The 19,784-nt window shown below is 43.2% G+C and overlaps 1 protein-coding gene and 1 long non-coding RNA gene across 3 annotated transcripts in view; one reads left to right on the top strand and one right to left on the bottom strand.

Annotated features, from left to right (window-relative positions):
• Nucleotides 1-8,971, bottom strand: part of NOTCH2 (notch receptor 2) — a 197,953-nt gene extending 188,982 nt beyond the window's left edge. Inside the window, exon 1 of one of the 2 annotated variants that reach the window (XM_033198181.1) lies at nt 8,766-8,971. The gene's annotated coding sequence lies outside the window, so the exon portion shown is untranslated. Of the gene's footprint in view, nt 1-1,620; nt 1,782-8,765 lie in introns of those variants that run through there. The other variant, XM_033198182.1, reaches the window with a different exon arrangement.
• LOC117075645 overlaps nt 1-19,784 on the top strand; it is a 57,401-nt gene that overhangs the window by 22,087 nt on the left and 15,530 nt on the right. The window contains exon 3 of the long non-coding RNA XR_004434073.1: nt 9,009-9,131. This is a non-coding gene — a long non-coding RNA (uncharacterized LOC117075645). The remainder of the gene's footprint in view (nt 1-9,008; nt 9,132-19,784) is intronic.

Raw genomic sequence — 19,784 nt, 5'->3', positions numbered from 1 at the left:
TCCTCCCAGTGCCTAATACATTTTTCATCAAACAATAAGAGAGAGGATCTTCAGCCTGACCAACATGATGAAATCTCGTCTCTACTAAAAATACAAAAAAATTAGCTGGCCATGGTAGCAGTATTCTTGTAGTCCCAGCTACTGAGGAAGCTGAGGCGGGAGAATCGCTTGAACCCAGGAGGCAGAGACTGCAGTGAGCCAAGATTGCGCCACTATACTCCAGCCTGGGCAACAGAGTGAGACTCTGTCTCAAAAGAGAGGGAGAGAGAGAGGATCCATGATGTTGGTGCTGGAACACAGGGGAATGTAGCTCTAGGCCAGGCTGGGCCAGCTTCATTAGCAAGTCACTCTGTGCTTTTGTTTCTTCATCTATAAAATGGTGGCCTACACAAGATCATCTTTCAGTTCTCTTTTGCTCTAACGTTCTGTAATTGTATAAGGGAGGTTCCTTTTTCTTTCTTTCTTTTTTTTTTTTTTTTTTGTTTGCAGTCAATATTTGGTAATACAAATAAAAGTTTACAGAGGTGGATGTCAAGAGGTAAGTTCACTGTGAAGCACAGGTCGGCCAAAAGGTGACATGAGCCATTTCCTGAAGAGTGGGCAATGACTCTGGTTCAATTATTCACATAGTAAAAGGATGCATTTCTCCTGTTGTGGGAGTACAGAATTGTCTCCTCAAATGTTGACTCCCTTTTAAAGGAAGTAAACAGAACTTGGACTAATCTTATTATTATTATAAGCCTTTAAGTTTTCAAATACATTTTGAAAACATTAGAAGCCTGAGAGACACCCAGCAGTTTTGACAACCTTAAGTTAGTTCTCTATTTATTAATTCAGCACAGTACACAGAGCTCTACCAGGTTCTCCATGTCCCTTTCATAACTTTTGTCTATCTTCGACTTAGTAAAATATGCTGTGACATTCCTGCTTCATCAGCATATTACTGGCCTGATCACCAGAATTTAAAATTCAAAATCTCCAGCAACAGAGCCAATTTCTATTGACCACCTCCACAAAAATCACAGGTTTATTTTAGCCTCTGTGCTATTTGATCTTTATCTTGATGATGCTATAGCCCTCAACTTTCTTGATGAAAATCTCTTTTTGCTGATATAATATTACTATCTTTTACCCAGAAGTTTGTTTTCTTAAAGAACAAGTTTTCTCAATGTACTTCATTACCATGAACTGTCTGCATTGATATTGAAATGGAAATATTTAAATTTAATTTGTTAGAGATTTTGTGTTCAACTTTGAAAATTTAATGATGTATTAACGTTTTCCTAAGAAATACTCTTTACTGTCTAGTATCAAGCTCAATGACATAAATCTAATTTTGTAATATAATATCTATATTTATTCACAAAACCAAAGAAAATTCTCACTTTGACCACATTTTCTTAATAAGCTATGTCCCTGGGTTTCTTTTTACAGTAAAACATAGCTGCTAAATTTATGCCAGGGCATAACTTTCCAGAGTGGCTTGTAAACCAGCCACAGTAATTTCAAGATATTTCAACTGAATTCAACCTCCTCTAAAATGTTTAGAGGAGGAAAAGAGACTGTTTATTATTATAATTTGGAGAACAGAAAGAGAAAGATAGTGGTGACACCACCCACCTCTTATTCTCTCACAGACATTGTCATGCTCCAGGTGGGGTGGGTGATGATGCCAGTAATCCCCTGGGCTTTGACTTAGCTGAGCGTGGACTCAGTTTTCAGTTGCTTGGCTTGTTCTTGAAGAGTAAGCTGACAGGGTAGATTTGGTTCTCAGCATATCATCTAAACAAACAAGACGTGTAGGGTAGTAGTTCCACCTCCAGTGAGGGGCTCAGCCTTCTTACAGAGCACTTTTCTCCACTCTCAGCCTCCTGTGCTTGAGAAACAGCAGCAACTAGGCCTGGCTGGGCTAGCTCTCCGAGGCTGCTATACAAAAAGCATGTATTCTAATAGACTCATTAACCCCAAAACGTATTCAGAGCATCTAATTTTCATGTGTTGAACTATACATGAAATATATTTGGGGATATAAGAGTAATATTTCTTTTTTTTTTTTTTTTTTTTGAGACAGAGTCTTGCTCTGTCGCCCAGGCTGGAGTGCAGTGGCCGGATCTCAGCTCACTGCAAGCTCCGCCTCCCGGGTTTACGCCATTCTCCTGCCTCAGCCTCCGGAGTAGCTGGGACTACAGGCGCCCGCCACCTCGCCCGGCTAGTTTTTTTTTTTTTGTATTTTTAGTAGAGACGGGATTTCACCGTGTTAGCCAGGATGGTCTCGATCTCCTGACCTCGTGATCCGCCCGTCTCGGCCTCCCAAAGTGCTGGGATTACAGGCTTGAGCCACCGCGCCCGGCCAAGATTAATATTTCTTAGGAATCAAGAGTGTCCTCGCTAGTTAACTTTAACACAATAGAAAGTTGTCGTTTTGTTGTTGCTGTTGTTTTTTGAGACAGAGTCTTGCTCTGTCGCCAGACTGGAGTGCAGTGCCCGTATCTGGGCTCACTGCAACCTCCGCCTCCTGGGTTCAAGTGATTCTCCTGCCTCAACCTCCCAAGTAGCTGGTACTACAGGCGCCCGCCACCACGCCCGGCTCATTTTTTTTGTATATTTCGTAGAGACGGGGTTTCACCGGGTTGGCCAGGATGGGCTCGATCCCCTGACCTCGTGATCTGCCCACCTTGGCCTCCCAAAGTGCTGGGATAGCAAATTTTAAGCCAAACACACTATCTGAGATTTACACAAAGCATAATTTTAGCTCCTCTTTTGTTTCATCAAGTCTAAATAATATTCTCTAGGAGAATTCCCAATATGCAGGCTGATATTTACTGTTGCTTTCTTTATCTTCAAAGTGAGATGATGCCAAAAAAATTGTTTGTAAATATCATGCAAGAAATAATAATGGAAAAGAGTCACTCCAAACAATTTTTCCCCATCCCACAAAAGTTGGAGAAAATAGCATGAAAAAAGTCACTGAACGGCTAAAATATCACAAATTAATAAATAATAAGTCTGAGTGCTTTCCCATTCACTTATTTTGCCTGTTCCCCTCCCCCCCTCCCCCCCGCGGAAGTATCAATTGTGAAAAGCTAACCTCATATCAAGCCTGGAATTGTGTACTGACTTAAGAAAAGTGGCAGATAAAAATAAAACATGCCTTTTGTTACATAGGAAGATTTTAATGTATATAAATAAGTTTTGTGCTTTTATTGAACATTAATTACATTGGTATACCTTGTTGCTTTTGCATACTGACAACTGATACCTGTTAAAAACAAGTTCTTGAGTGAATGGCCCTCCACCATTTATTCTCACAAAAGTAGCTCTACTTCACTTATTTTGGTTCTCAAAAGGTTACTATCCAAACAACTACCTCTTGTGAAAAAGAGAGCAGAAGAAGATGAATTGTTTTTAAAACTAAGCTTGTCACTTTTAGAAACAAACTTAACAAATTTCAGTGTGTAGTAGGTAATCATTCAATAAATGAGTGCCAAACATGTAAGCAGGTCTAAATGTTCTCATGATAAACCATTTACTTAGAAGATGCATATGGAGATAACTAAGTCTGTAGTTAGCATGAAACATGTTAAGAAAGATTAACATGAATGACAAGTGAGGCCTCCGGAGTCAGATGGTCTGAGTGTGAATCTTACTGTCATTCACTAGCTGTGAGATCTTGGGCAATATATGTGCCTCAATTTCCTCATCTGTAAAATGGAAACAATAATTCATAGAGTTTTATAAGATTTGAATGAATTAATACCTGTACAATGATTAGAAAAGTAAAAGTACCTGGCATACAGTAAGCACTTAATAAATGTTAAGATTGAATTACATGGATTGATTCTGCTTTAAAATTCTTTGTAGCAATGAAATGCCCTAAATTTTTCATGGGGTATGGGACTGAGACTGAAATAATACAGACTACAGTTCCGGAAACTTTTTAAAGTGGCTCCTAAAATTATCTTGTCAGCCAGGCACGGTGGCTCACGCCTATAATCCCAGCACTTTGGAAGGCTGAGGCAGGTGGATCACCTTAGGTCAGGAGTTCGAGACCAGCCTGACCAATATGGTGAAACCCCATCTCTAGTAAAAATACAAAAATTAGCTGGGCATGGTGGCGGGCACCTGTAGTCCCAGCTACTCGGGAGGCTGAGACAGGAGAATTGCTTGAACCCAGGAGGCAGAGATTGCAGTGAGCTGAGATTGCACCACTGCACTCCAGCCTGGGGGCCAGAATGAGACCCCCCCCTCAAAAAAATAAAATAAAATAATCTGTCTTCTGGAATACTTATAATTTACATTAAAGCAGACATTGAAATATTTTCAGCCAGAACCTATACCTGTTACCATATAGCCAAAATTATATTTGTTTAGAAGTGAATTTTCATTTTTGCTCCTCCTCTTTTTCATTCTCCTGTTCCCCCCTCCACCTTTTCTACTGGTGTAACATTTTTTTCAATTAATATAATTTTGACTTCCAGTTATAGTAAAGACACTTGACTGGATACCACACAAGAGGCAACTATACATAACTATATAGTTATATACTATATATCACTATATATGTGTGTGTGTGTTTGCATGTGCATGTATGTATATATTCTAGATTAAATAGGCTGTAGAAATCTTAGTATTATATATAGCATTGTTACTAGGGAAAACACATTCCACAATGGCAAATAATTGCATGTTCATTTTTTCTTATAATTTACTTATAAGAATTGCATTCTTCTCAGTAAGACAAGGGCCTGGGGTTACTGATTAGACCAGCTTTGTCTTTAATACCCTCCTAGTAATGAAGAGGAATACTCTTGCCTGAGAGAACAGGGTAGTCTTTCAGGCCTACTTAAGCTGGGTGAGATGGAGCACACACCCCAACCAGGAGGTGTGGAGGTTCATTGCCAGGACGCCCTTATGAGTTAGGTAGTTTACCAAGCGTCATGTCTTAAAGGGTTATGGGTGGGATCATCTCTCCAGATTAGCTGCTGCACTGACTGACCTTAAATCACTCTTGCCATGATTTAAGATCCTTATACTCCACTGTGGCTTCCCCACTGTGATTTATGGTTTGCCAGTATAAAGTAGTAATCCAAAGTAGTAACAGATCATGTCGTTTCCCCTATTTGCAGCCACTCCTATGGAGTGATTTGAAATCCACTTATTTTAGGTGATTGTCAAGCCCAGCAATACAGATACACTAATGCTTTTAGGATTAAAAATCAAAAGCCCTCCCCTGCAAAATGTCCTGTGTATCCAGGACTTACTTAAAACATAAAATAATTAATTTGCTTATCAAATATAAACAACACCAGGTTCAAAATGGAAAATAAACACAGATTTCAGGTAAATTATAAGTATTGTATCAGCTAGGGCCTGCTGTCCCCAACCTGACCCCATTGCCCAAGCTGATGTCTGCCTCTTGCAGACGGCCTTGCCCAATCCCCGTGCCAGTGAGAACCATACTTTGTTCCAATCCAATTCTTTCTCCAGAAGAGAGAAGAGAAATCAGGAAATAGTTTATTATTTCAATTCCCAGCACCTAGCCCAATGTCTGGCACAGTGCCTAGAATATAAAAAGCATTCAGTAAATATTGATTGAATTAACAAATATGCTGTCACCAGGCTGAGCCCCCACCGCCTGCCTCAACATAGCCAGTATCCAGAGTGACCTGGGATAGATTTAGCCTCCTTAATCTTCCCATATGCATTAATCTTCTGTTTCCCTATCTGTCCCTCACATGTGTGGCTGACCATCCTACCTGGCCCTTCTGATCTGGATAGTCATCTGCCCTGGTTCTCCCTCTAAAACCCCTCAGAGGACTACAGTGGAGACTGCAACACCAGTTAACGGGCCAGGGGGTGAGAAATGCCAAGGGAGCCAGACCTTCTTACTTAGGTCCTATAATTCTTTTTTTTTTTTTTTTTTGAGATGGAGTCTCACTCTGTCGCCCCAGGCTGGAGTGCAGTGGCATCCAATCTCAGCTCACTGCAACCTCTACCTCCCAGGTTCAAGTGATTCTCCTGGCTCAGCCTCCCGAGTAGCTGGGACTACAGGCACCCACCACCACACCCGGCTAATTTGTGTATTTTTTAGTAGAGACGGGGTTTCATCATATTGGTCAGGCTGGTCTTGAACTCCCGACCTTAGGTGATTCACCCACCTTGGCCTCCTAAAGTGCTGGGATTACAGGCATGAGCCACCACGCTTGGCCCCTATAATTCTTTTTCCCTAAGCCAAGGTCTTTTTCAAGGGCCTCTTATGTTGCCTAGGAACCTCATCACTAACAACTCTGAGTCCTAATGTTGACAATCCCTGCTTCCCAAAGCTGTGCACTGCTCCCTGGTCCATTCTTTGAATACTATTGCCTGAATAGTATCGTCACCATATTATGACTCAATTTTTACTCTTTTTGTCATAAGGCATTTTACTCTCATGTATTGTGCAGTTATAATCCAAGTATGAAATCCAATTAACAAAATTTTATCATAGATGTGCTAGAAGCTACAAGGACTTGGTCTGTTTCTTTCTTAGTTTTCAGTTAGCCAATCTTTTCTGAAAGAAATTGAAGCCACCCTCCTCTTAGAAAAAAATCCTTCTTTCATTTTGTTTTCATGGGCTGCTTCTAATAGTATATTGAATTCTGCCTTCCATATTTCTAATCAGCCTTTTCTGTCCCTTTCTCTCTGTTCCTATTTCTGCCATATCAACTAAGGCTTTCCTTAGATCTTGCTTTACCTATAGCAATGCCGCCTACTTGGTCTTCTTACTTACTGCATCGGTTTATATTGGCTCTAGTCCTTATTATCTATGGGAGCTGAGGCAGGTTGCTTTCACTCTAATCCTCGGTTTCCTCATCTGTAAAACGGTCATATTAGATTATGGACCTTGTAAGGGTGGTATAAATGTAAGCAAATATCCTTGGTTCTCCTGGGCTATAAATCCAAATGTGATCATGTTAATTAAAAATCTTAACAGTTCTCATCCTTTCCCAAATATTTATGAGAAACTCATGAAATGGATTAACTCAATAAATACTGAGCACTCTGTGTGAGTCAGTGATGTGGGCTCTGGGGACACAACAATAAACAGATAGGCCTGGACACTGCTTTCTTGGCATTTGCGTTCTGGGATAGGAAAAACGATGATTAAAAAAAGAAGAAACAGAAACCAAAATTACAAAACATGAGATGATGATAAGTGCCATGGAAAGAAAGTTGAGGTAGGCAGAGGGTGAGGAGGCACAGGGGTTGTTCAGTTTTTTATAGGGTGGTCAGGGAGGGCCTCATTGAGTAGGTGTTTTTGTACAAAGACATTTGGGTGTCATTAGTGGACAGATCTTACCTGTGTTCTTAAGCCAGTGCCGTCATCATGTGTATTGTTATAGTTAGCTTAGCCAGACACCATGATGCTGGCACTGACAGCGCCACTGTGGGCTAGAAGTCCACAAACTGTGTCAGTGTAGAGCCCTGCACAGCTACCCTAGCCAATAATGCTTTTGAAAAACAGGAAGTAAGAGAATTGACTTTTTCAGCATTAATGCTCAAGATAAAGTGTTATTACTGAATTAACTGAAATCAACTACCATTTCCTTAATGCAACTTGGATAAAAACCTTTCTCTGCAATCACAGCTGGCACTGTGGTGCTGGTTTTATGGGAAATTGAGGGCTGTAATAGCCCCTGTGATGTCTGTCACCATCCTCTTTCAAAGTGGGAAAAGAAAAGCTGTCTTCCTTAATATTACACTGAGTTACCAGTTACTGGGCCATAGGACCTAGAGCATCAAAGAGTTTCATGGCTCTTTCCATGACTCAGAGGCCCTTCTTTGTTTTCTTCTGGGAAGACACATGCAAGGAAGCTGGGTTAGGCCCTTCCCTGTGACAGCCAGACTTACCATGACCTTCCAGGTCTAAAGCCCAGTCTTACCATTACAAACTCCTTCCTCAACCAACTGTGCTCTCTCCAGGGGCCCCACCATTCCTGCCAGCACTGCCTACCTCTGGAACTCTCTCCAGACATGCCCATGAATGCTGAAAACCCTACTGAGGCAAATATTTCCATTTTGCCCCCAGCAAACTTCTCAGCCCCCTTATAAATCAATGGATGCCAATCATTGCTTAAAGGGATGAGACATTGTCTTATTCTGCATCACAACCATATCTGTCTGAATTCTGACCCAGCTGGGACATTGTATTGCACAAGAAATAGAAAAATAATTCATGAAGTTCCTGGCATAATTCTTCTGTTTAGTAGGTATTCAAAAAGTGGTAACTATTGTAATTATCTAGGTAGTAGTTTAATGGGCAACTGTAAACATATTGTTTACAATTTTTGTTTTTTCAAAATGTTTCACAAAATCATGTGTTATATAATAAGAAGCAAATTCTTTCAAAACACACACACACATACACACACACACACACACACCAAACTCTTGACACATAGCTGTTTTCTTCCCCTCCTTTTTATCTAAACTTCTCAGAAAAGTGTCTTGCACTCACTATTTCCACTTCCTCAACTTGCTTCTATCTAGCTTCTGCCCCGATCATTCCTCTAAAAATTGCTCTCACTGAAGCCACCAGCTGCTTCTGAATGTTCTTCCCTCAGGAGTATGTTAGTGGGTCCGGGAAGGGAAGGTACCCTCAGGTAAATAATAACCCAGAATAGAGTGGATTGAGTAAAAGGGAGAGGACAAGGATACAAGAGGTGAGGCAATGTCATCCAAGTTGGAAGAATGGTGCAGAACCAAAGTTGGATCCAAACACTCACCTTGTCCAAGAGCCAGGCATCCCGGTTAGAAGTCTGTTCACCTGAGCAGAAGAGAGAGTCCAGAAACAAGCCAGCTCCAAACACATAATAAACCGAAAAACCAAAGTAGTCCCAGAAGGAAGAGTACAAAGACTTGGAAGGCCAAGAGGAATTCCAAATTCAGCAACTTACCAGCTGCACTTGGCTGGACTTTCCTGGGAATATGTGATGAAATGTACAGACCTACAATGTTATCTCTTTCAGAAATGAGAGATGGGCTCCCAGGGCACTCCTGTACTGGATATGTCAACACAGTGCCTGCCACACCCAACTTCCTCTTTGAGATGAAAGTGCCCCACCCACAGCCCCCTGCTTTGAGAAGCAGAGGTAGGTTGTTCTTTACCCAGGGATGGCTCCTGATTGGACCAGTGATTGGTTCTTGACATTACGGGCTGCCTTTCCAAAAACCAGGGCTTGAATGGAAAAGATAAGTTTCATCAATCAGATTCTCTGCTTCTGGGATTTGAATTGGGAAACATGGATAGAAAGAAGCAGTTAGCCATGGGAGTTGAAGCTGAAAAGATGGCATACAATGGAACAGGGCCATGGAGGATTATAGCAAACCAAAACTATGAGGAAGCAGAATAATGTGATAAGAAGGCAGAATTTATGAATAAGCAGCAATTCTGAGGTAGAGAAAATACATGAAAAGTAAATAGAATTTGTTAGTTGGAATAAGACGGCAAGAAGCAAACCTGCAGAGTCACAAGAAATGAGAAGTGGTGCACCATTGTCATTAAGATCCTATCAACTGGCTCAACTAAAAGCCAGTTTCAGACCACCCAGATTTACTAAGGTTCCTGTGCTCTTCATCGGATCTACCCCAGTTTTCTGGGTTTCCATGCTGGTATTTCTTGGGCTCTTACTATGAGTTAGGCACAGTTCTAGGTGTTTGGGATCTATGGGTGAATGAACCAGGAACATACTTAAAACAAACCCCTCATAACTTGCAGCAGGGTCTCTGTTTCAAAGGGCCAAGTTAAAATCACTGCTCTTGCCTTCACCATTTCCCATGGTCCAGTTGGTGTCATTATGGTGTCATTATGAGTCTACACCCACTTTGACATGCAGTTCATATATATCACCCTGCACTGCTAGGGTGGGTAACTGGAGAATCAGGAAAAGAGAAAAAAAAAAAACAAAAACAGAAGTTGGGAGATGGGACATGAAGGAAGTCAGATGATGTATGATAATGGCAGCAGAGTGGCTGAATGCCCAGGCTTTAGATTAACTTGGGTTCAAATTTTGGCTCTATCACTTATTCATTATGTGACTTTTTTGGCAGGTCAGTTTTCTAGGCTGTGAACTAGAGATAAAATAGCATTCTCCTCAAGGCATTTTTTGAGAATTAAGTGAGAAAATATATGCAGAGCATTTAGCGTAGTACTTGGCCCATAGTAAATGCTTGATAAATGGTAACTATTTTTGCTGATGATATTGTTATCAGCAATCCTCTTGTTTTCCCATTAGCTGGGTAGAATGAATGGGCTGGGGGGAATTAGATGGCATCCTATACTCAAACCTCTCTGAAGGCTGCTGCCAGCCATAACATGGTAGGCTCATTCAAGCTCCTTCTAGTTGGTGCATTCCTTCCCAGGTATTGTCTAACTGCAGGAATATCAATAATACCAAGAAGAGGTCCGGGCGTGGTGGCTCACACCTGTAATCCCAACACTTTGGGAGGCCAAGGTGGGCGGATCACGAGGTCAGGAGATCAAGACCATCCTGGCTAGCACGGTGAAACCCCGTCTCCACTAAAAATACAAAAAATTAGCCAGGCGTGGTGGCGGGCGCCTGTAGTCCCAGCTACTCAGGAGGCTGAGGCAGGAGAATGGCATGAACCCGGGAGGTGGAGCTTGCAATGAGCCGAGATCGCGCCACTGCACTCCAGCCTGGGCCAAAGTGCAAGACTCCGTCTCAAAAATAAAAAAATAAAATAATAATAATAATAATTCCAAGAAGAGGTGTAAAAAGAAAACAGTAAGGATAAAAACTGTTGTATGCAAAAAAGCAATTTTGGAGGGCAGGAAATAATAATTCGTGAAAGCAAAGTGTGTAGCAGTGATATTAGCCAGAGCAGTCAGTTGTGTCAGGGAGGCAAAAAAGCACATATGTTTCTTAAGCACTACTTTTGTCACCTGTCTAGGGATGGTGGATATATGGATGTAGACCTGATAGGCCCAAACTGAGGCATAGCTGAGGGCTGTGGTTGGACAGCAGTGCTTTAAGAGACCATGAAAGTAGAAGCCCTCTTTTACCCATCAGGGTATAAATGACTGGAGTGGGTGGAGGAGCAACACAGGGAGGGAAGAGCGCAGAGTCAGAGAAGAGGTCAAGAGGGGTAGGCAGACCTCCCAGTGACTTGGGAGGCTGAGGTGGGAGGATCACCTGAGTCCATGAGTTTGAGTTCAGCCTGAGCAACATAGCAAGACCCTGTCTCTAAAACAATCAATCAATCAATCAATCCAGGAAGCAGGCAGACAACAAATAGAAATCCCAAAACTAGAGTTTCAGATGTGAGTGTGGATCAGAAAGAGTCACTGCTGCTCTTGAGGAATCCTGAGTTATCTTTGCTTTGGGTCCAGGTGCTTTTGTGGTAGTGTACCAGACCATGTCACCTCAGGGAGGGCTAGTGGCTGCGCTGAGGCTGCATTCTGGCCTTGCTAGCAGGGATGAGCACTACCTTACTCCTGTAAAGACCTTTGAGGCATTTAACATCAATCCAAATTGCCCTCAAGAGGCCTTGTATCAGGATTAAGACCATGCATAAATGTCTGAAATACATCATTTGAACAGAATAATTGTGAAATACTCAAGCCATGGTCTTCCAGAGTGAGTCTCTCTGTTACGCTTTGTGCTCAGGCTTTCAGGATAGAGCATCTCTCTGGCCTGTGATTCTGAGTGCTGGGCACACAGCTGATGGAGCACCCAAGCACAGATAAGGTGAGCTGCCCTGCATAGCATTAGCTGAGCTTTCAGCCTATGGCAGACCGAAGTCCCTGTCGTACATTGGACTCTCTAGGGCTTGAAAACATGCTTGACTTCAGTCCTTTCCCCTTTCCAAGCAGGGATAATGAAGAGTGGCATAAAGCTTCTCTGGGTCAGGGTTGCCCACTCCACAGTGTTGGCAGCACCAGTCTCAACAGTGTGATGCTGAACCAAGCTAGGTTGCAGCTGTGTAGAGCTGGTATGCAGGAGCAGAGGACACACTGTGCAGCTGAGTTGCTTGCATTCATTTTTATTTCTTAGTAACTTTTTTACCTGTATGGCTTTATAGGAGCTACTTTATCACTCCACGTTTCCGTTTCCTCATCTGCAAAACAGGAATAATAATAATAGCATATACCTCATAGGGTCATCATGAGTATTAAATTAGTTAATACAGGCAAGCCCTTTCAACGGGGCCTGGCACATCGTCAGTGCTTGCTCGTGTTGTCCTGGAGCAGAGGTGCAGCGAGTTTTGACTTGCCAAACATAGTGTCAACCTCAGCACATCAGGCAAATTTCCTTCTCTATTTTAGGAGGTCATTACTAGGGCAGTTGCACAGAAAAAGACAAAATGGTGTTAGACATCTCTTGAAATGTCTAGGTAACCTCAGTGACAAGGGTGTCTCTCACTCCAGAATTACAGATAACTGGCTACACTGAACTTGGTTCAGAAATGTCACACATTTCTGTGCTGTTTTGAAGGTGCTGATGTTTCAGGTAACTCAGAACTGCTGGGACTAGAGTATCGTATGAAGCATAGCTGGTCAGGTTGTATGTGGATGTTTCAGGGTATATGAGGATGTTTTCCAAGAAGAGCAAAAAGCATCCCCTAGAAAGTCCTGCGGGACTTTCAAACTGTTGTATGCAAAAAAGCAGTTCTGGAGGGCAGGAAAAAATAATAATTAGTGAAAGTAAAGTGTGTAGCAGTGATATTAGCCAGAGCAGTCAGTTGTGTCAGGGAGGCAAAAAAGCACATGTGTTTCTTAAGCACTACTTTTGTCACCTGTCTAGGGGTGGTGGATATGTGGATATAGACTTGATAGGCCCAAACTGAGGCATAGCTGAGGGCTGTGGTTGGAAAGCAGTGCTTTGAGAGACCTTGAAAGTAAAAGCCCTCATGCTGCTGCCAGAGGTCAAGAGGCATTGTGTTCTCTGCAAACTCTTTGTCATCCAAATGCAACAATGGAAGGCAGACAAGGTTCTAGGCACTCAGAAGATCTAATTTTATGGTCCTTCTGAGCTGGCCCAGGAGAATGAGGGAACCAGACAGTATTAGGATCCCAGTAATCTTAGCAGAGGCCCAGTCATCTGCTTTTCTTCCTCACAAAGTGCTCCACTGCCTTGTTGGGAGAGATAGGGCCCCAGTGGATTTCAAGGCCTATGAATTCCTACCAAGTCTTAAGTTATGGGTGCTGTGGTGGCCACAGGGATGCCAGATAAAATTCAGAACACCAGTTAAATTTGAATTTCCAATAAATGATGAATAATGTCTTGATATAAATATATCCCAAATATTATGTAGCATATACTTATACCAAATAAGTATTTGTTATCTGAAGTTCAAGTTTAACTGGGTATCCTGTATTTTCACCTTCTAAGTCTGGTAATCCTCACTGAGGGGTATGGTCAGGGAAGGCCGATGGATGGTGCAACCTCCAAGTAAACAAAAATAATAGAAACGCTACAGGATTCTGGTGCCCTCACATCAGAGGGGACTCTCCTTGCAGGACTTTCGAGGGGATGCTTTTTGCTCTTCTCCATGATACTGGCTCATTTGGTTCAGCTCTCTGAGAGTGAGGCAGGTCTGGATACTTAACCACTCTAATGCTGTAGTTGGCTACTCTACAGATTTCAAGGACTCTTGCTGATCAGTCAGAGCTGTGAGACAGTCCCAGTGGTGCCCACGCAGTGTGGCCTTCCAGACTATAGCCAGGCCACTATCCAGAAGACATGAGAAGTCCTATTTACATAAGTATCTTCTTGCCCCCAGATATAGGCCTTGTATCTCCATAAACTACTGGAGCTGGGACAAAAAATAACACGGCAACTGAGAAGGCTCACCTGAAGACAGAGAGCTTACTCTGGTAACAGGCAGTGCAAGACTTGGCAAGTCTGACCAGCAACCTGTGATCTCAAAGGCAGCAGCTCTGTTGTCAGACACATTTGCTACATCTGCAGAACAGATACAGCAGCCTCCAGCTGAGACCACAACTCATTTCCCTTATGGAGGCTGAGTTTCAGAGAATCAGCTGGAGATACAGTCCTGTGGATTGAGGGCCAGTGCCCAACCTCACTGACTGTAGGTGGGAGTGGGTAGTAACCAAGAGTAAGAAGGTGGTGTAAGGCTGGGTTTCCTAAGCTGAGAGAACAGTCCAGACTCAGAGAAGTGTACATAGGTAGAGTCTGAAAGCCAGGTCACTAAGACTCAGAAACAAAGATCTACCCAGACAGGTAAAAAAGTCAAGGCAGTCTTGAGAAACGAAGTTCAGAGAGTGAACCAGCAACAGGTTGATGTGTCTGAAATCAGTGTGTGACTAGCCGCCATGTTTTTTTTATTATTATTATTCCTGGGTTGTGGGTGGGGAATAGGCTGGTTACAGATGCTTCCCTGAGATTAGAGATGCTTTCAGGGAGCAGACCTAACTCTCAACACCAAGGAACATTTCTGAGGTCTGCTCTTCAACTATCCTGTTATCCCTGACTCTGTTAGACCCTCCCTTTCGTTGTCACTCTCTGCACACTTGGCTTCTGAGACTGTGCTCTTCAGGTCTCCCCCTAGCTGCTCCTTCTCTGTCTTCTTCAAGGGCTCTTCTTCTTCCTGCTCCTTAAGTGTTCATATTCCTTAGGGTCCTGCCCTTGGCCCACTGCTCTTCTCTTTTCTTTCTATCTTTGGTTCCTGGATGTTCTCATTTGCCATCACGGGTCCAACTGAGACTACAACTGACTAAAATGTCCACTGCACAGATTAAACACTTGCATCTTTTTTGCAACTTCCTAGCTGTGAGACCTAGGCCAAATTATATCATCTTTTAAGCTTCCCTCTTTTTTTTTGAGACGGAGTCTCGCTCTGTCGCCCAGGCTGGAGTACTGTGGCGTGGTCTCGGCTCACTGCAAGCTCTGCCTTCTAGGTTCACACCATTCTCCTGCCTCAGCCTCCCGAGTAGCTGGGACTACTGGCACCCGCCACCACGCCTGGCTAATTTTTTGTATTTTTAGTAGAGATGGGGTTTCACTGTGTTAGCCAGGATGGTCTCGATCTCCTGACCTCATGATCCGCCCACCTTAGCCTCCCAAAGTGCTGGGATTACAGATGTGAGCCACCATGCCCGGCCCTAAGCTTCCCTCTTTTAAACTCATCAGCCAAATGAGTATAAATAACATTGACTATATATATATATATACCCAGCTTATGTGGTTACATGAAAATTAAATAATAAAACATATGCAAATTGTATGAACATTCTTAGCACAGTGCATGACACATAGTAAATACTCAATAAATGCAGCCCTAATAGTGATTATTATTATTTACATGGTCTTGCAACTCAGAGCTTTGTTTCCAGCTTAGTACTCTCTCAGGAGCCACACTCATATATCCAGCTGACCACTGTATATTTCTACACAGATGTTCCAAAGACACCTTATATTCGTTGTGTCAAAAATGAAACTTGTTTTGTCTCCTTCTAAACCCCCTTTTCTTCTCTCTTCTCTACCTCGCTTGTTGATGCTATCATTTATCAGTCACCCGACCTGGAATCTTAGAAATTATTTTTCATTTCTGTCTTTTCCTTGGCATTGCCACCCAACTCTACCCCTTATCAAATTAACCATTAGAATCTGACAATTTTACTCTTTGACGTTTTCACTTTTTATTCGCTCCCCATTTCTTGATAAAAACATCTTTAAAAAGCAATGATTCAAGGCCAAGGCCCTGGCTCTTAGGAAGTTGGTGACTTTGGTGGCAAAAACAGACTCTTATAGCAGATTATCGTATTGTTTAAAATATTTGCTGCCCCTGCCTGTGGGGCCTGTGGAAGGAATTTGGCCACGGACTTGCATTGGCCAATAGAATGCAAACATATGTGATATATGCTGAGCAGAAACTATAAGAGCCATCATGTGGTTTCATCTTTCTCATTTCCCTTGCTATGATGCTACCATATCCCAAATAGGGCCAGCTCCTTCAGTCTAGATTAAGAATGCAAAAGACATGAAGTAGATCAGTGGCCAATTCATGGTGTACACGTAACATCAACAAATACAAATCTATTTTGTTATTAGGATATGGAGATTATCCATTACTGTATCACAACCCAGATAAAACTGACTGATACAACTCCTTTGAGGATTATAAACAGAGTCTTTGAAGCTAATGCATGATGATATGAAAATCAGTGAGTCTTGATGATGTGACACACAGTATTTTCCAACAAAGTAAGAAAGCTCAGTGTGCTGCCAGGCATCACAGATGTGCCACACATGCATCGGGTGCCAAGGGTGTTCTGTTGGTCAAAGTTCTATTTGAAAAAATAAAACTTTTATCATTTTGAAAATGTCAGTAGCGGCCGGGCGCGGTGGCTCAAGCCTGTAATCCCAGCACTTTGGGAGGCCGAGACGGGTGGATCGCGAGGTCAGGAGATCGAGACCATCCTGGCTAACACGGCGAAACCCCGTCTCTACTAAAAAAATAGAAAAAACTAGCCGGGCGAGTTGGTGGGCGCCTGTAGTCCTAGCTACTCGGGAGGCTGAGGCAGGAGAATGGCGTAAACCCGGGAGGCGGAGCTTGCAGTGAGCTGAGATCCGCCACTGCACTCCAGCCTGGGCGACTGCGAGACTCCGTCTCAAAAAAAAAAAAAAAAAAAAAAAAAAAAAGAAAATGTCAGTAGCTATAGGAGTTTTCAAAAGGGGCCAACAAAATTAAACTTTAAAAATCTCTTTGGTGTGTACATAACACACAAAACAAGAGCTGACTGCACTGAAAGATACCAGGGATTCATAGAGTTGCATGCTGAAAGGAAATGGCATTGCTGTGAGTTTATTTATGACCTACTTCAACATGTTGGAAGAAATGTCAGCAATTTGGAGGCTGGTAACGTAATTTAACAGAAAAACAGCTTCAATTTTCTAACTCTACCACAAGCCCCAAATCAGCCTGACCATTTCTAGGGCACACATCTGTTTTACTTGGTAACAATAGCAGCAGCAACAATAAGTAATGACAAATGATTGCATATAAGGAACCATGTTAATGTATCAGTAGATATTAAACAGGGCATTACTTTACCGGTATATGTGTCCAATTTGAATAAACAAATTGGTATATGTGTCAAATTTGGATCCATCAGGGCACTTCAAAACTTAAGTAATCTTGACTCAACTTTAAATACTCAATTTTAAAGTAGTTTCTAAACTTCAACATATTGACATTTTGGGCCAGATAATCCTTTTTTGGAACTCTTTCTGTGTAGGAAGTTTAGCAGTATCCCTGGCCTGACCCCTCAGATGCCAGTAGCACCCCACAGTTGTGACAACCAAAAATGTCTCCAGACATTACCAAATGTTCCCTGGGTGACTTCGTGCTCTGCAGCAATGAATCTAGTGGGAAGAAATTAGAAACCGGTACATACTACATAGAAAATATTTTTGAGTAGACAGGACTTTTGACTTATCTAATTAAGTTAGCTGATCACTTTGCTTGTAATTCAAACCAACCCTTCCCCAACTCTTAGTAATAGCTACTGATTGAGTGCTGATTGTGGACAGTAAACATAATTTGCATAGTCAATATAGCGTGGAGATTAAGCACTCGGCTCTGTAGCCTGGGTTGCAATCCTGGTTCTGCCATCTGCTTGCTGTGTAACCTGGGCTATGTTTCTTCACCTCTCTTCCATTGTTTCTTTAACTGTACAATGAAATAATGATAGCATGCATGAAATCACATAGACATGTTGTGAGAATTCAATGAACATAAGGTGCTTAGAACTGAGCTTAGAGCTTAGAGTATGGATAACAGGGAATAGATGTTTGTTGTTATTCTTTTTTTTTTTTTTTTTTGAGACGGAGTCTCGCTCTGTCGCCCAGGCTAGAGTGCTGTGGCCGGATCTCAGCTCACTGCAAGCTCCGCCTCCCGGGTTCACGCCATTCTCCTGCCTCAGCCTCCGAGTAGCTGGGACTACAGGCGCCCGCCACCTCGCCGGCTAATTTTTTATATTTTTTAGTAGAGACGGGGTTTCACCGTGTTAGCCAGGATGGTCTCGATCTCCTGACCTCGTGATCCGCCCGTCTCGGCCTCCCAAAGTGCTGGGATTACAGGCTTGAGCCACCGTGCCTGGCCTGTTGTTATTCTTAAACCTTACAACCGTTCACGTTAGGCAGCATTATCTGCATTTTATACATGTGGAAGCAAATATTCAGGGAAATCAAGTCCCAAATACACAACTGCTAAATCATTTGGTTAACAAGAAGAGGAATCAGATTCAAACTCCAAAACTGCTGTGTTTCTCACAACACGGCAGGCTTGGGTGGAAAACAGGTTAAACCTGGGAGAAAGAGTCCTCTTTTAGGGACAAAAATTGGGATTGTTCAGTTGGTTTGGCGTGTTTGCATGGGGTAGCGCAAAGCCCCCGTGAACATGACTTTTACTACTAACTAGCTGTGTGAATTTGGCAAGCGCCTTGAACATCCTGGGGCTGTTTACTCATCTGCAAAATGGACACAAAAAACACCTGCTCTGCGATCTTCACGGGTGGTGGTCAGAGTCATGTGAAAAGATGCAGGCAGTAGAGCGCTATAAAACTCTAAAGTGCTCAGCAAATATAAGGTAGGCCGGGTGCTGTGGCTCACACCTGCAATCCCAGCACTTTGTGAAGCCAAGGCAGGTGGATCACTTGAGGTCAGGAGTTCCAGATCAGCCAGGCCAACATGGTAAAACCCTATTTCCACTAAAAATAAAAAAATTAGCCAGACGTGGTGGTGCATGCCTGTAATCCCTACTCAGGAGGCTGAAGCAGGAGAATGGCTTGAACCCAGGAGGCGGAGGTTGCAGTGAGCAGTTTGCACCACTGCACTCCAGCCTGGGTGACAGAGTGAAACTCCATCTCAAAAAAAAAAGTAAGGTGGAAATATAAGGCTGGGCTGTCGGGTAGTGATGTCTAAGACCTTTCAATCCCTTGGTCATGTCTTGTTTCTCCTGCAAAAGCACGTTTTTCTGGGGCCCCATGCTGCCATCCTGGCCTCAGGAGCAGCTGGCCTTGCTGGGGAGGCATCATGTGCAAGCAGGCAGGGATGAGGGCTTCTCCCCTGGTTCCAGGGTGGGCAGACTGGGAGGTAACCCCAACATGGATGTGGCAGCTGCTGCTTATCTGTAGTTAGTCAACGGCCCAGACAGATGAGGTGTCCGTGGTGACCTTCCTGCCTCAGTGAGTGTGGGAACTCGGGGCTTCCCAGGGCGAAGGAGTGGGAACATAAACAAAATGGGTCCTGCCGGAGCTTGGGCATCGCATCCTCCCTCGGCCCTGCCCGAATCTCGGAGGAGGCGCCCAGGAGGTCATCCAGGCACTGCTGCCCAGAGCCATGCAGGGGAGATGGCCAGGGCTCCAGGGTTGGCCTCAGTCACTGTCAGCCCCCCCGCATGATTCTGACTCCCCCAGAGGTGGGGTTCTCCCTGCCAAAAGTCCCACCACCGGCACCCTTTGTTGTCAGAGGGCAGAGTCAGAAATATGTCATCCTGGTGGAAACTCTCCCTCCCTCTTACCTCAGCAGGTTTATCCCTGGATTCCGTGGACTGCTGCAGGGGTTAGTCTCCTGGAGAGAGCAGGGCCCCTGCATCTCTTTCTGACAAAAGATGGCAGACATGAACAAGAGGAAGTTTGAAAGAAAGAGAAACAGCTAATTCTCAGCAAGCTTTCATATGTCTTCGGAAGGCTTGGCATCCACGGCTCCTTCAGAATGAACACCTGTGTCTGCTACGCTTTGTGTCAAGTGACTTCTCCA

This window comes from Trachypithecus francoisi, unplaced genomic scaffold, assembly GCF_009764315.1.
Source record: "Trachypithecus francoisi isolate TF-2019V2 unplaced genomic scaffold, Tfra_2.0 Lachesis_group5, whole genome shotgun sequence".
NCBI classification, from domain to species: domain Eukaryota; kingdom Metazoa; phylum Chordata; class Mammalia; order Primates; family Cercopithecidae; genus Trachypithecus; species Trachypithecus francoisi.
The sequence above is the reverse complement of the archived record's forward strand: the minus strand, read 5'-3'. Positions and strand labels throughout refer to the sequence as shown.